A 14,613-nucleotide genomic window follows, 5' to 3' on the forward strand; every position below is an offset into this window, starting at 1 on the left:
CAGTAATATTTCACGTAATATCACATATCATGTATCATTTAATGTCTCATATAATACTATACTGCATATGTATGTCACTTAAAGCACTAATTCTGGAAAAGTACTTATCTGCCATGGCCCTTGTTTGGCATTTTTTAAATTTAAATTTAAATTTTATTTTATTTCATTTTTTTTATTTATTTATTTCTATTACAACATTCAAAATATATGCTGGGTCTCGGCGACTGTTCTGGGGATTTCGTGCGACCCCCTCCCTTCCCCATACCATCTTGGGTTACTTTAGATAAAGGGGGACGCCGTGCTATACGAATTAACTGCTGTGGTAGAGAGATGGTGCTCGTGTCCTCCCTCACTAAACTAAACTATACTCACCCTTTTAAAGGGCAAGTGGAGTTTTTAGGGGACCCAATCACCAAATCCTGGGTGAGGAGAATCATCATCCATCTTCCAAAGATTACCAGAGATTCTGGATACCACGCATCTGCCTTTTTAGGCTAAGCTATTATTGCACTCAGCCATACTCTAGGCCCTTGATAACTTTGCAGCCAATTAAAATTAAAGGGCCAACTCTGTTAGAATATTGATAGCTTCGGCTATATCCTTTTAGTTAAGATTAGTTTTAAGTTAGTTCTTAGCCTGCTAAGTTCAAGCCCGAGTACACTGCAATAACGTTTGAATACCAGTGGTATACATAGATGTCAGTTATAATGGAGTGCTACAGAGACATGCTTACGAAATGAAATAAGAAATTATATGATTGTTACACACACACACACACACACACACATATATATATATAGTAAGTTATTTGCACACACAAATATGTTAGACACATCTTTCTACACACATAAGAAACCACATTCATGGACTCTTGACATTTATAGTCAAAATTCACATAAAACACACATCTTAACCACATTAATGACAAACCACATGAACAAGTTATATGTGATAATCATTTGCCTGCAGGCATAATTTAATAAGCATCTTTACACACACTGGAGACAAACTATATAAATGCAATCTTTGTAAATCATCTGCATACACAAGTGCATTAAACATACAAATTCTTACCCATAACAATGAGAAATGACACAAATGTGCTACCTGTAACTAATTATTCACAGTTAAACGAGTGTTTAAAACATATTTTTATCCACATCAGTGAGAAATGATAACATGTAGCAGGGCATTTAAATTCAAGGGTCATTTTGCAATACATGTGCTTATTTCCTCTCATGAGAAATCACATTGAAATGTTTTATGCAATAAATTATTTGCAGTGACTTAGCTAAGAAATTCATTCAAAAATGCTGCCTTTGCAAGAGGACATCTTAAATTTAATATTCAAATGTTTCATTAATGCATGAGTTCAGTGCTTCATGTTACTTTGACTTCTGTTCTTGTGAAACTTTCGCTGATTTCCAAAACACATCTTTACACTAATCGCCATGATGCCATTTCTTGCAAACTGTAAATACAAATAAGAAAATACCCAAAATTATAAAATAACCTTACTTTACAGATAAATGATTGAAAATAAGATTTCTTAATAGATTAAAAGTAAGCAATAGAATAAGAAATAGAAGATGAATTAGAACGTTTAAGAAAGACTGATGAATAACTGTTCAAATCATGCTTGAGTTCCATTTAATTAAATGAAATTTAAAAAAAATTTTTTATATATATTTTCACTTGAAATCAAATTATACTGAATTATCTCAACTCATATATATTATTCTAACCTATTATTTATTTAAATAAGATTTATAATGCAAAATGGATTTTTCCATATAGTAATTACATGATTATATATATAACTAACCTGCATCCAATAAGTTATTTTAATTTGTAAAAAACAGGCAAACTGCCACAGAGTGGTTGCATTAATACTTAAGTACCTTATTTTTGAGCTAATAAAGTTATATCTAAATATAAAGCCATCACTGATATTGAAATATTAAATTTACATATCTCCTCAATGTTCCTGCAAATTTTTAATACCAAGAATAAGGCAAATTATTTTTAACTTGAGAATCTCTATTTTTTATTGCACAAAATCGAATGTTAATACACATTTACACTATACTTTACTATGATGAATCTCTTGCATATTTCGAAATGCACCATATAAACAAAACACACCCTGATAATTTTGAAGTCTCAAAATTATGAAACCTCTCATCTTACACGTTAAGCCATCATTAACCACACTACCTTTCACTTAATTGAACAAAAATCAGTTTTTGATCTATTACAGACTAATAAAGAGAAAAAAAATGTAACAGGAAGAAATATTTAAGACATTTACTATAAAGGCACATTACATTTATTACAAACAGTTATTGTTTGACTATCACAGTGTTTTTCAAACAGTTTTTTTCTTTTGGTTGTTTTTCTCGAAAATGTGGTTTTTAGGATCCTTTCATCTTTCGCTTTAGGCTAAATTCTGAAAGAAAAATGGCTGGCCAACATAACAGGTATATCAAAATAAAAGCTGCATATTTTCAGAATATTCTTCCCTTGTTTCTAGCAATGCCAGAGCAACACTTCTTCGAAACTTTACCCAAGAATTTTTATGGTTTATAGCAATATCATACAGTTTCCATGTATTTCACTTAACTATGTGAATTCATAAAAACAAGTCATCACCTTTCTTACCTTTTGCTTGTGCTTTATACCCAGCAAAACAAAACTGTCCATAAGGTCTCACATATCCATATATTTGTTGTAATTTCTGACTAGTTTAGTTTGCTTTAAAGGCACTTTTTCTCTTGAATATCTCTTGGCCACTGAAAGTGAATCAATTTTATCAAAGTTAGTTGCCATAATTACTAAGAAATTGTCATTCCATAAAACTACAGCATATGCCATGTTCTTTATCAAACACAGTGTCATAGGTTCCTTGTTCTTCTTCTATGATTTTGTTTACAAGTACAAAAAGTCAATTTTTTAACTTGTTCTCATGAGTTATTTAGGCAGCACGATATCCCAGCTCTTTCAATTCTAACAATGCCACAGTGAAATTGACTCATGGAATGCAAAATAATAGTTGAAATATATGCAATGATTTGAAGAAACATCCGCACTTAAAATACGTGTTACAGCATCTCCACCTAGTCCAAGATTAGTGAGTTTCTTTGCAAATTTTCTCAAGTTCATATCAAAATGACACATATACCCTTCAATAGAACACAAATACCAAATTTCAATTAAGAAGTTTTTCTTTGAGAAAAGCTTAGCACAAATATCCAGAAAATAAGGTATTATTTGCTCACAGATGGAAATATGTGTTGAAAAAAAACTCACACTGCATGAAATTGACATTTAAAATATTTAGCTATGGACAAAGGCACTGCTCTCAATTTTATGTAATGCATTATTTTCAAGTAAATGCAAATTCTTAATATTATTTATTACATGTAAAATTACCATTGTTGCACGTACTAATGGCCAACTGATATAACAGCTAGAGATCAGTGGAGTTGTTCTTGAGGAAAGCATACATAAACAATGCAAAGCAGAAAGCCAATACAGTGCTTTGACATGGGTACAGAAAGAAAGAAATTTTGTCGATTTTTCCGATTATTTATACTTTCTTTGGTTAGATGTTCCAAAAGATTCATCTGTGGAGTTAAGACGATGTTTTTTTATTAAATTACTTCTTATTTTTTCTTTTTTATGGATTCTCTATTGATAAGCATCACTAAGTCTACAGGAGAACAATTTTTCAAAGCACATTTTTTAGATGATTCAGAATTTCTTTTAAACATTTTCTGATGAATTCAATACATTTTTACATTTGTTAAATTATACATTTTTTACTATTTGTTAAAATTTGCATCTCCACTATATTCAGTATCCTCTTCTAATTGCGGAAAAAGTTCATTTTCTCTATCAACTGATCATTGAGATTCTGAGCTATACATTGAATTCTTACCTATGAGTTATGCACTGAATTCTAATAGTATTGCTGGATGCAAGTATCTTCAAAATGAGTTTCCACACCATAATATTATGTTGATAGCAGTTCTTCTGCAATAGTTATTTAGTTAACACACTGCTTTGCTTTAGTAAATGTTGCAGCTTCCTACTAAAAAAAATGCAAAATTTGTCGACCAAGTTAGGGTGAAGGGTCAAGTTCAAGACGTCATTTAAACTTACTTGGGTGCATACACGTATCATCGTTGTATTTCACAATTCTTTATTTCTAACTGAAGCAAAATCACAGTAACTTTTCTTGTAGTTACTATATCTTCGCCTCTTTTATTCTCCGCTAGTTGTCGAAGGCATTGTCACTGAAACTTGAACTATCGTTACTATCTGTTTGCTTGTTTATTAAAATATCTTTTCATTTGGTGACATATCAGTATAGATTCATAGATTTTTTTTTTTGCGATATTTTACTGAGATCATGACTTTTTTTTTTTTTTCATAGCTGTATAAGATTGTACAATTTTCACCAAGCATTCCTGAGTTTGATACTGACGGTTGCAAGTGGAAAAAAAGAAACACCAACAGATGCCACTGCTGAGATGTAAAATGTAACAACCATTTGACAGGAAGTAATAGGTGCCAAAAAAAAGAGAGAGAATAATCGAGCACAATCTGACGAAACAACATAGAATTATTGCAAACTGAAAGAACTAAGTCACAGAATAAAAAAGCGCTTTAAAAATCAAAACTGAGAGCAAGAACTACTTTAGATTAAATGGAGAAATAAAAATGTTAAACATATAATTTAAATAGAATTAAATGACCAACTGAAATATAACATATAAAAATTTAAGGAACTATTATTTTAAGAAATTAAATAAAATTAATGAAAGTATAATTAATAAAAAAGCTTTCAACGAGTCTTGCTTCTTCGTGAAGCAAGGGAGGTCCTTACACCACGTTGCCTCAGAGCACTATGATGCATACTTTGGGAACCCCTGCCATACACCATTCGGAAAATTAGGTTATTTGAAGCACCGCAGAGTCACAATGGCTATCTGTCTAAGAAGAGGTTTGCTTTAGTAGCCTAATAAATCCCATAACGATATTGTTACTTGTTATAATTTACAGGGATTGAATACCTCAGTTGATTTCAGATTGCGTAAGTTTATATACACTGACTACCAATAAGTATTTGGACACCTATGCAAATGACGACATCTGCGGTCCTAAGGTACGTTACGGACTCCGCCTGTATATATCGTGTAGGAAAGAGCATCGGCTTTAGTCGCATGCAAGATGCCTCGCAGTTCGGAACTCTCTGATTTCGAGAAAGGTCTAATTATCGGGTATCACAAATGTGGACGATCCTTAAGGGACATATCTAGCGATCTGAAGTACCCAAAATCGACAGTGGCCTATGTGATTAACAAGTGAAAGGTGAGCAGTGATTGTCGGAATGTGCCCCGAGTCGGCAGACCAAGGAAACTGGGAGATAGAGACCGACGAGTACTGTCCAGAGAAATTCGGAAGAACCGCACCCTACCGATGGCCCTCATCCGCGAGGAGTTTCAACAGGCATCCGGGAGTATTGTTTCAATGAATACCATTCGTAAGGAAGCACATCTGCTTGGTTTTCATGGTCGTGCTGCTGCCCATTAGCCTTTCATCACAAAGTCCAACCACGCTGCTCGGTTAATGTTGTGCAAAGCACATCGAAATTGGACCTTAGATCAGTGGAAACGGGTTCTTTGGAGTGAGGAATCAAGGTTCACCCTTTACCATATTTTAGGGTCTGGGTCTGGCGTCTACCTGGAGAACGTCTCCTGCCAGAATGCATTGTGCCAACAGTCAAGTTCGGCGGAGGTGGAATTATGGTCTGGGGGTGTTTCTCCTGGTATGGGCTGGGACCTTGGTCCCTATTCATGGTAAGCTCAACTCCAATGCCTACTGCACTATTTTGGATGACAATGTGCTTCCTACGTTGTGGCAGTTACTTTCAGGACGACAATGCCAGTTGTCATGTTTCGACGTTAACCAAGGCTTGGTATGGTTCCAATGGAGTTCATCGAATGGACTGGCCTGCCCAGAGTCCAGACCTGAACACTATCGAGAATCTCTGGGACGAGTTGCATTGCCAAATTCAGGGGTGCACTACCTGTGCAAAATCGGTGAAGGATCTTCTATGTCTTCTCCAAGCCGAGTGGAAGAAAATATCACTAGCTGTCATACAAAGACTTGTGGAAAGTATGCCCCGGAGCGTCCACGCTGTAATTACCTCTTGTGAAGGTTTTACCAACTATTGATTTTGAATAAAGTTAGTTTTTCTTTTTTATAACAGGTGTCCAAATACTTATTGGTAGTCAGTGTAGTTCTATATTTCTTCAGACGCCATTGAAATACTAGTTAAATTTTTAAATCCTTTTTTGATATCCAATTTGGAAATTGCCCATGACAAAAAGTCGGCAATAGAATTTTGAGTAAAGTGCAGAATCACCCACTGCTTGACGCGTTTTTAAGGATTGCACATATTCGGTATACATGTGCACGTCGACCTATTTTCACTTAAAAAAAATCCTAGAATTGCACAAAAATGGCACTGCGCACACCCTTGACTGTATACATGTACACATTGACCTATTTTCACTTATAAGGTAAAAGAAAATTGACAAAAATCCAATTTTTTGTTACCCTTGTAAAAAGCGGCAAACAAATAAGTGAGCGATTCTGCACTTTACCGAGAATATTTTCAAAGAAAAGGCATGATTCATTATAGAAAATTACGTTTGAACAACCAACGAGATGAAATTATGCAGGCATCCATTCAGTTATGTTTAGCAATTTTCATATAAATTATAATAATGATCTGAAATAGTTATTTACTCTTATGCTCCCCTTCAGTCATGTTTAGCCTTTTTCACATAAATTAAAATAATAAAAAATTATTATATGAAATTAACATTTCATCTAAATTAAAACATCAATCTTAGATAGTTATTTACTATTATACTTTCTTTCTTGCCGCAATTATTTTTGGCAGCATCGGCATCAACAATAGTTTGGCGATTTTTTACGGCCCTCGAAACCGAATAGTATCGACATTTCTAATGTTATATTTTAAATGATTGGTATAACCATTTGTTTCTTAATTCTTATGTCTGTTTCACAGTTTTAAAATTTTAATATTTTTTCTAATGCCTTAAAATTTTTAATGGTACACTCTTTAGTCGTGAGACTGCAATCTGAAGATCTGTTTCCAGTCTCAGTTTATTTATTTTATTTTTTATTTTAAATAGTAATCAGAAAGATACAATAAAACTTACAGTAGGAGGATGATTATATACGGGCCTGAATGGAATTATATGCGTCTTAGGGCACAATTAATACAGGATATAATTTTTATAATGTCTGCTATATAATATAGTCAGAGTTTTTTAAACAATTGCAAATTAAAATCAAATTAACGTCTTAAAAATTAAAAATCGAAAATGTTCCCCTAGCTCACTGTTTTGGAAGCAACAAGCTGCGTAAAAATTAATAGAAAATAACTTACTACCAGATTTTCAAAATTTATATATTTTACTTATAACTAATGAGTCTGGGGGGGGGGGAATTGAACCAAACTGCAAAGAATACATTGTTAGCTCTTCCGTTTCAAGTTTAATTAACGATTTGGGTTTTAAATGCCATCAAATTCGTATGCATCACATTTAGATAATAGTAAAAAATTTTATTTAAATTAAGACAATGAATAACATGCTCTACATTTTAGAGTACAATGAAATATCAATTTTATTTGCAGCTTTATTGCATAAAAATATTGTTCTTTAAATATGCTGGATTTGGCAACTTGTAGTGCAATAGAGGAATTGAATCTCCACAGGCCGTTTGCTGCATACGGATATCTTGAAGAACAGGGTGCAAAGCTGTGAAAAGGTTGTTCTAGCCTTGTATGTGTTCTCAGGTTAGCTTGCAGTAAAGTATAGAAGCCCTTACTTGGAATATGTTTTAATTTTTTATTCATATTTTGTAAAACTTACGAATTTCTGAATAATGAACTCAACTATTCCAAAGCAAGCAATGGCAACACTGTACGGAATAACGCATTTTTATCTGTGCAGGAATTGTTGGTTAACAAATTCAAGGATTTCAAAGTGAGTAATGGCAACACTGTGTAGAATAAAACATTTTTATCTCTGTGCAATACTGTCTATCAGAAATACTAAAGGTATAGTTTTTCTTTTAAATATTTTTATCGCAAATGCTCTCAAAACATGCATGTATAAACGAAAAAAAAAAAAAAACACTTTTGGGAGTAATATAAAATCTGAAAGCTTTCACTTTTTTTTTTTTTTTTTTTTTTAAATATTTAATCTCAGGGATAGACAAAAGGGGTCATAAATGGAAAAACGTTTAAAAACTTTATTGATATTCTAAAAGACGAAATTCTTTAACAGAAAAATTGCCTGTAGCACAGTGCGGCTAAGAACACTATTCTACTGAAACATAAACATGAACAACTGATGCCATTCACACAAACTCAATAGGAAAATAAGGCAGGTTGCCAGTAACAAGATTATTGTAAAAAATCATAACAAAATTAAACAGTGAGAAAATAAGGCAAAAGAAGAAAAGGAATACAAATATTAAATATGCATCCAACAAATGGTTTGTTTTAATTACATCATAAAATTCATAACAAAAAAGTTATGAATTAATGTTAACATTTAGCAGATGTTTAACAGTACATACTGAAAGCATACCCCCTTTCTGCAGGCCAAATGTTCCCCATAATTGAAAAAACTCTCTCAACTAAATCATATGTTCCAGGCAAAGACATTGCAAACTCAACCATTTTAAAAATATTGCAACTTGAAATATCAATTTTTGGAAACACTTTAAAAATTGCTTTCTTCTTCTCTTCAATAGTATCTGATACTTTTTCAGAATCTGATCCACAACCTAGCCTTTGATTTTAAATTATATGGTTAAAAAAAAAAAAAAAAAAAAAAAAAAAAAAAAAAAAAATTCCATATTTCGATTCTACGACTCAAATCATGCCAGAATACCAAATTTTGTAAAAATCGTACGAGTAGTTTTTAAAAATTAGCTCCTAAATGTTAATATAATTTGGTTAATATTTATTAATATCTCTTTTTTTATTATTTTTCCTTTCACATTTCGAAATTTAGGTTCATTCCAAATAAAATTTACCCATTTTTTGTGTTTTATTTTTTAAATTTCTATTTTTAAATAATTTTTATAAATTTTTCGAAAAACATTTTGAATTATAACCTATAAAATTTTTACCATCATCTTAAAGTAGATGTATTTTTAAGCATATCTGCCAAGATTTAGACTTTTTTTATTCAAAATTTTCTAAGATATATTACATATTTTCGCATTTTGAAATTTGGCATTTTTTTTTAGTGATAATAACGCCAAATGTGGTCTATGGATTTTTGTTCCAGTGAATTGCCACAGCTATTTTTAACCTTAAATTTCAAGTAAAATTTTACGGAAAATTAATTATATGAAATTTTTTCCCTCAATGATGCGTAATAAATATTTATTCATACTATATAAAAAGCTATTTTTTTAATTATAGATGATATTCAAATTTTTAAATATTGTTTTTAATTTCTCTCTTTCTTCCTTTTTTTTTTTTTTTTTTTTTCAAAAAAAAAAATAAGAGTAAATTTTTACCTTCGGCGTTTTATCGTCTGCTACTTTACTTCGTTTAAATCGAATTGTCTAAAACTGAGAATTTTCGTTTGATGTTTATTTTAATTTTATGAAAATATTTTATGACATTAACTGCATAATTTATTTCTAAATAAACTGTTGCTTATGAAGTGGCTGATACTATCATCCATATTTTTAAAGCACAGTATATTTTTATGGAAACATAAGATTTAGAATAATCATTTTTATAAAAGTCAAATTATGATATAAACATACAACCCTTTAGAGACTGAATTAATGGAAGTTCAATGGTTTTGTAGAAATGATCTGCAGCTACTTAATGGCTGGATAAATCAGCAGGTTCTGTGGACAAGTAAGGATAATTATATAAACGACACCAACATTCTGGATTCAATAAACAACGAGGATACAATGTTTATTAAATAAATTTAAGAAGTTTTAAAACAAAAAATCAACTCATTTCTTATCCTAAAATGTATTTTTGTGGATAGCGCATTTTCATTACATCCTTAAAATTCTAATTTAGAATGTAATTGTCAAGAACTGAATCCTAATCATCAGTAATATAATAAGTAATTATTACGGTTATTAATAAATCCTTCTTATAAAGTAATTGCAAATATTTCAAAAAACTTTCTGTCTGAATGCAAATATTTTAAATTTTATATTAATCAAGATTGCACACGATATTATTTATTTGCCCTTCAATTCTTACCGTCAGCTCTAGTAGAAGTTACAAATCAATTATATTTAATTAAGGATTGCATTGGATTATTTAATTATGGCAAAGCACACGAAGGCTCTCTGCCTAAAGGGAGGGATGCCTTCGTGGAGGACTTTCTAAGGGAAACTGGCTCGTATACAAGTTACACATGGGGAAAACCACAAAAATGCCCACGCAGCCAGGATTCGAACCTAAGACCGAACTACCAGTGTTCAGCATCTTTCTCGCTCAGCCGCTGGTGGGCTATTTAATTAAGGAATGACCATTTAAGTTTAGAAACAGCATACCGTAACAGCAATTCAATTATTGGCGCCGTATCTTTCAAGTTACTCCGATTGGCAAGCTACATGATTTTTAATGAGTATTCGGGTTTTGCTAGTAACTTCACTTGGAAATCGCACTTAAACTAGGTTAGTTGGTTATTTGAACATAGAAAGAACATTGGAGCTATTTGATTAAGATGCTTTCATAGAGAACCTTTGTAAAGAGAACCCAGAAAACTACGAAAACCAACCATACAGCCTGTGTTGGACTTCGCAACAAACAATTAGTATTTAACAATCTTCAAATGGTAGGCAACTGGTGAGGCTCCAATTAAATCTCCAATTTAATATTTTATTTGTAAATATTTAAAATATGGTTGTATTCTTAGACACAAAAAAGCAGAATTTAAGTTTTGTTAACTCGTTAGTAAACTACCAAGCCGTAGTGCAAATGAATATTCAATTTCTTTGGCAATAATTGTATTCACTTAATATTCTTGGAATATGAGCTAAAGAAGGAACATTCTCGGAAGATTAAAGAAGTGTTTAAATCCAGTTATATTAGGTTTGTCTTACAAGCTCAGGATCAAAACGGTTCTGCAATTGCCCGAGTAGTTGACTTGCAAATGGCTGTGAATTAAGCAGATGACTTTTAATCTTATGTTTTCAGTCAAGAAACGTATTCCAAATGTTTTGTTTTGCAAGACAATGCATCTTTTCATTATTCAATAACCAGTCGGAGAACCGCTTGTGTTCCAAAAATAAGTATGTGTACTCAATCGTCCTGCATGTTCTTCAAATTTGTCTTCTTGTGATTTTTTTTTTTCCCCAAAAACTAAAGTTGCCTCTCAAAGGAAAGTTTTTTGATATTGAAGAGACAAAATGAGTATGACATCTACTTTTAGAGGCATGTCAAAAACAGATCTCTACAAGCCTTCTCTTCCATTACATGTTGTGCAGTCAGACAAAAAGTTGCATCAGCGTAAATTCTATAATCTATTTTTATTACACTCTGATTACTTTATTATGATACAGTGAAAACATACTAAACCTTTTACTTCAGCTTCAGTAATTCGGAATTTTTGCGGAATTGTTATTGGAACTAAAACTTAAAAGTCAAGTCAAATTGAATATTTCGATAATCCAATAAATTCAAGGTCGAAGTTTCAATATTTTATTTTCGGAGGAAGGGAAAATTTTTTCAGTTTTGGTCTATTATCCTAAGTATATTTGCTTCGCTTCTTTATTTTTCCATAAAAGCGAGAATTTTACGCATGGTATACATATAACGCATAGCTTCAAATTAAAATTTAATAATACACAAGGTGGTTATAATTAAAGTTCCACATTGAAATGGTCATAAAAGGAAAACTGCTGGATCAAATGTTATCAAATTTGGTAATCGTGTAAAGGAGTTCATGACAATTTATTTTCCGCGAAAAAAAGGAAGTTCGAAACCTCACCACCAGGGGGAAATGGCGCTGTATGCAATATTGTTAAACGAAATATGGGTCGGAATCAAACTTAACCTTTTATTACATGAGTTTAATATGTTGTATACCCTTAAGAAACTTTGAAGTAAGCAATATACCATTTAAAGGCGTTAAATTTGATAAACGTCGAGTGCACCATCCGTGTAAGTGAGAAATTCATCTGTGAAAACCACGAATTAGCGATTAGAAAATGTGAGATCGCAAATCACTCGCACAAGTACGTACAATTTGGAAATCGTTTTCTGACAGATCGCTAATTTGCAATTTTTTAAGCCTGAATTCGGCCCTAAAACATGAAGATACTGATTCAAAACGCTTTTAATTGATTTGGGCCAAAGAAATCCCTCATGTTATCTACCTAATTTCATTGCATTCTCCTACTGCATTCGATTGCATAGCAGTCATTCCACACCGTTTAGTGTTGAATGACAACTAGTTTTATAACTGAACCATTTTTCTCTGAAGAGCAGTCGACAACTGGACCACTGTGACTGCAGCTCACTTAGAGTCAATTTTAAAATGTTTCGTGATACATGAACTTCAGTAACGTGGTATTTTAGATACTACGATTTTTATGCAGGGCTGGGCCTAACCTCACGATCGTCGCACAGTTATTTAGCCAACATTTCACGTATTTGGTGTATTGAGAATACGGCAAAGCACGCTAGGGCTATCTGCCTAAGGGTAGGGATGCTTTCGTGGAGGACTTTGTAAGGGAAGCTGGCTCGTATACACGTCGCACATGGGGAAAACCACGAAAACACCCATGCAGCCAGCCCGTTCACGGGATTCGAACCTCGGACCAAACTACCAGTGTTCAGCGATTTTACCGCTCGGCCCCTGGTGGGCCTCAACATTTCACGAATGAATGTCGTATAGGCCAACACTTCCCCTCTTCCCACCAGATCTCAACCTCTGTGACTTTTGGCTATGGGGTTATCTCAAAAGCACTGTTTATGGTGATAATCTAAACAATTTGGCAGAAATGAAAAATGTGATACACCGACATGTCCGTAACATTCCTCCTGTTATGCTAAGAGCTGCTGTTGAGAATGCAGTAACAGGATTTAACATGATTTAGATTGTTTCAGCCAATATAAGAATCGGGTCACTTGGTGGTACAGAATAAACCTTGCTGGACTGTCTTTGTCATTTAGCAAAAAATCTTTTAATTAAAATATTTATCCTTTGGACTTCGCTTTAAACTTTATTTATAGTTAAAATGACTAGAAAATGAAAAGCTGGCTTCAGCTGAAACGCAATTCATGTAATTGATATTTTGAAAAGTTGACAAGAATGCAAAATTTATGGAAGTTTAGCAATCGAAAAATCTTAATTTTCTTGTGTGAGCACTGAAAATAACTGTAGAAGGAAAGAAGTAAATTAGGGAGAAAAGTAAGCAAAAATTTGCAGGGAAATTTGGCTGTCAGACATACCAAGATGTTTCAAAAAGTTGGACGCTTTTGAATATACTTTCAGGATACTTCAAAGAATTTATGTGTTCAAAGAGAAAACACTTGGACATGTACACCAGCAAATACGATCAATTGAGCTTGTGTTAACAGAAAAGACAAAAACGATATCATTGCAGATTAAAGTGAAGAGAGACTGGTTTTAGACTATATGGTTGTATAAATTTAAATTATGTTATAGAACATCATATCGTATCATAAATGGAGAATCCCATGATTTTCTCAGTCGAATTATTTGAAGATTCAGGAGTTTATCCAGTGATGTATGTGGATGCCACCTAAAGATTTTTTTTTTTCCTCCTGACGACACAGCGGCCGAGCGGTAAAGTCACTGAACACTGGTAGTTCGATCCGAGGTTCGAATCCCACGAACGGGCTGGCTGCATGGGCGTTTTTGTGGTTTTCCCCATGTGTGACGTGTATGCGAGCCAGTTTTCCTTAGAAAGTCCTCCACGAAGGCATCCCTCCCCTTAGGCAGATAGCCCTAGTGCGCTTTGTCATAATTAAATAAACCAAAACCTCTTGATGAAACCAGTCTTTCCTTTCATCTCATACCTTTAAAATGTTTAGCCTCTAAAGACTGATAAAGGCTCTGACCAAATACTTCATGAAGAACTTTCTAAGGGAAACCAGCTGGCATTACGAGAAAATCCATGAAAATTCCTATGCAACCAGCCCGTATACCGGGATTCGAACCGCGGAGTGAACTGCCAGTGTTCAGCGACTTTACCGCTCGGCCGTTTGTGGGCCTTTATGAAATGGAAGGCGATAACTTTATTTAAAATGATTGTCAGAAATATCAAGATATTTCGAAAAGTTGGATGCATTTTAATATACTTGCAGAATGCCTAAAGAAAAAGAACAAGAATAAAGTAGAATTCCTGAAGAAAAAGAGAAGAAAAAATAAATTTTTCCTTGAAATTTAATATTTCTGCTTTTTTTTTTTTTAATTTAAAACTTTTTAATCTTATCATATTTGATTCTTGCGATTTCAAAACTAAAATATTTGACTAAAATAT

General features: G+C 32.8%; 1 protein-coding gene and 1 long non-coding RNA gene across 2 annotated transcripts in view; both read right to left on the reverse strand.

The window, feature by feature from the left end:
- The window catches only part of LOC118205535 (uncharacterized), an 84,445-nt gene that overhangs the window by 50,100 nt on the left and 19,732 nt on the right, over positions 1–14,613 (reverse strand). The window lies entirely within an intron of this gene.
- LOC146994147 (uncharacterized) lies at positions 943–8,902 on the reverse strand. The gene is made up of 2 exons (XR_015044041.1): positions 2,662–8,902; positions 943–1,471 (listed from the first exon to the last, which is right to left on the reverse strand). It is a non-coding gene; the product is annotated as an uncharacterized LOC146994147 (long non-coding RNA).

This window comes from Stegodyphus dumicola, chromosome 11 (assembly GCF_044657685.1).
Source record: "Stegodyphus dumicola isolate Sdum_Otavi_A_Nest chromosome 11, ASM4465768v1".
Taxonomy (NCBI): domain Eukaryota; kingdom Metazoa; phylum Arthropoda; class Arachnida; order Araneae; family Eresidae; genus Stegodyphus; species Stegodyphus dumicola.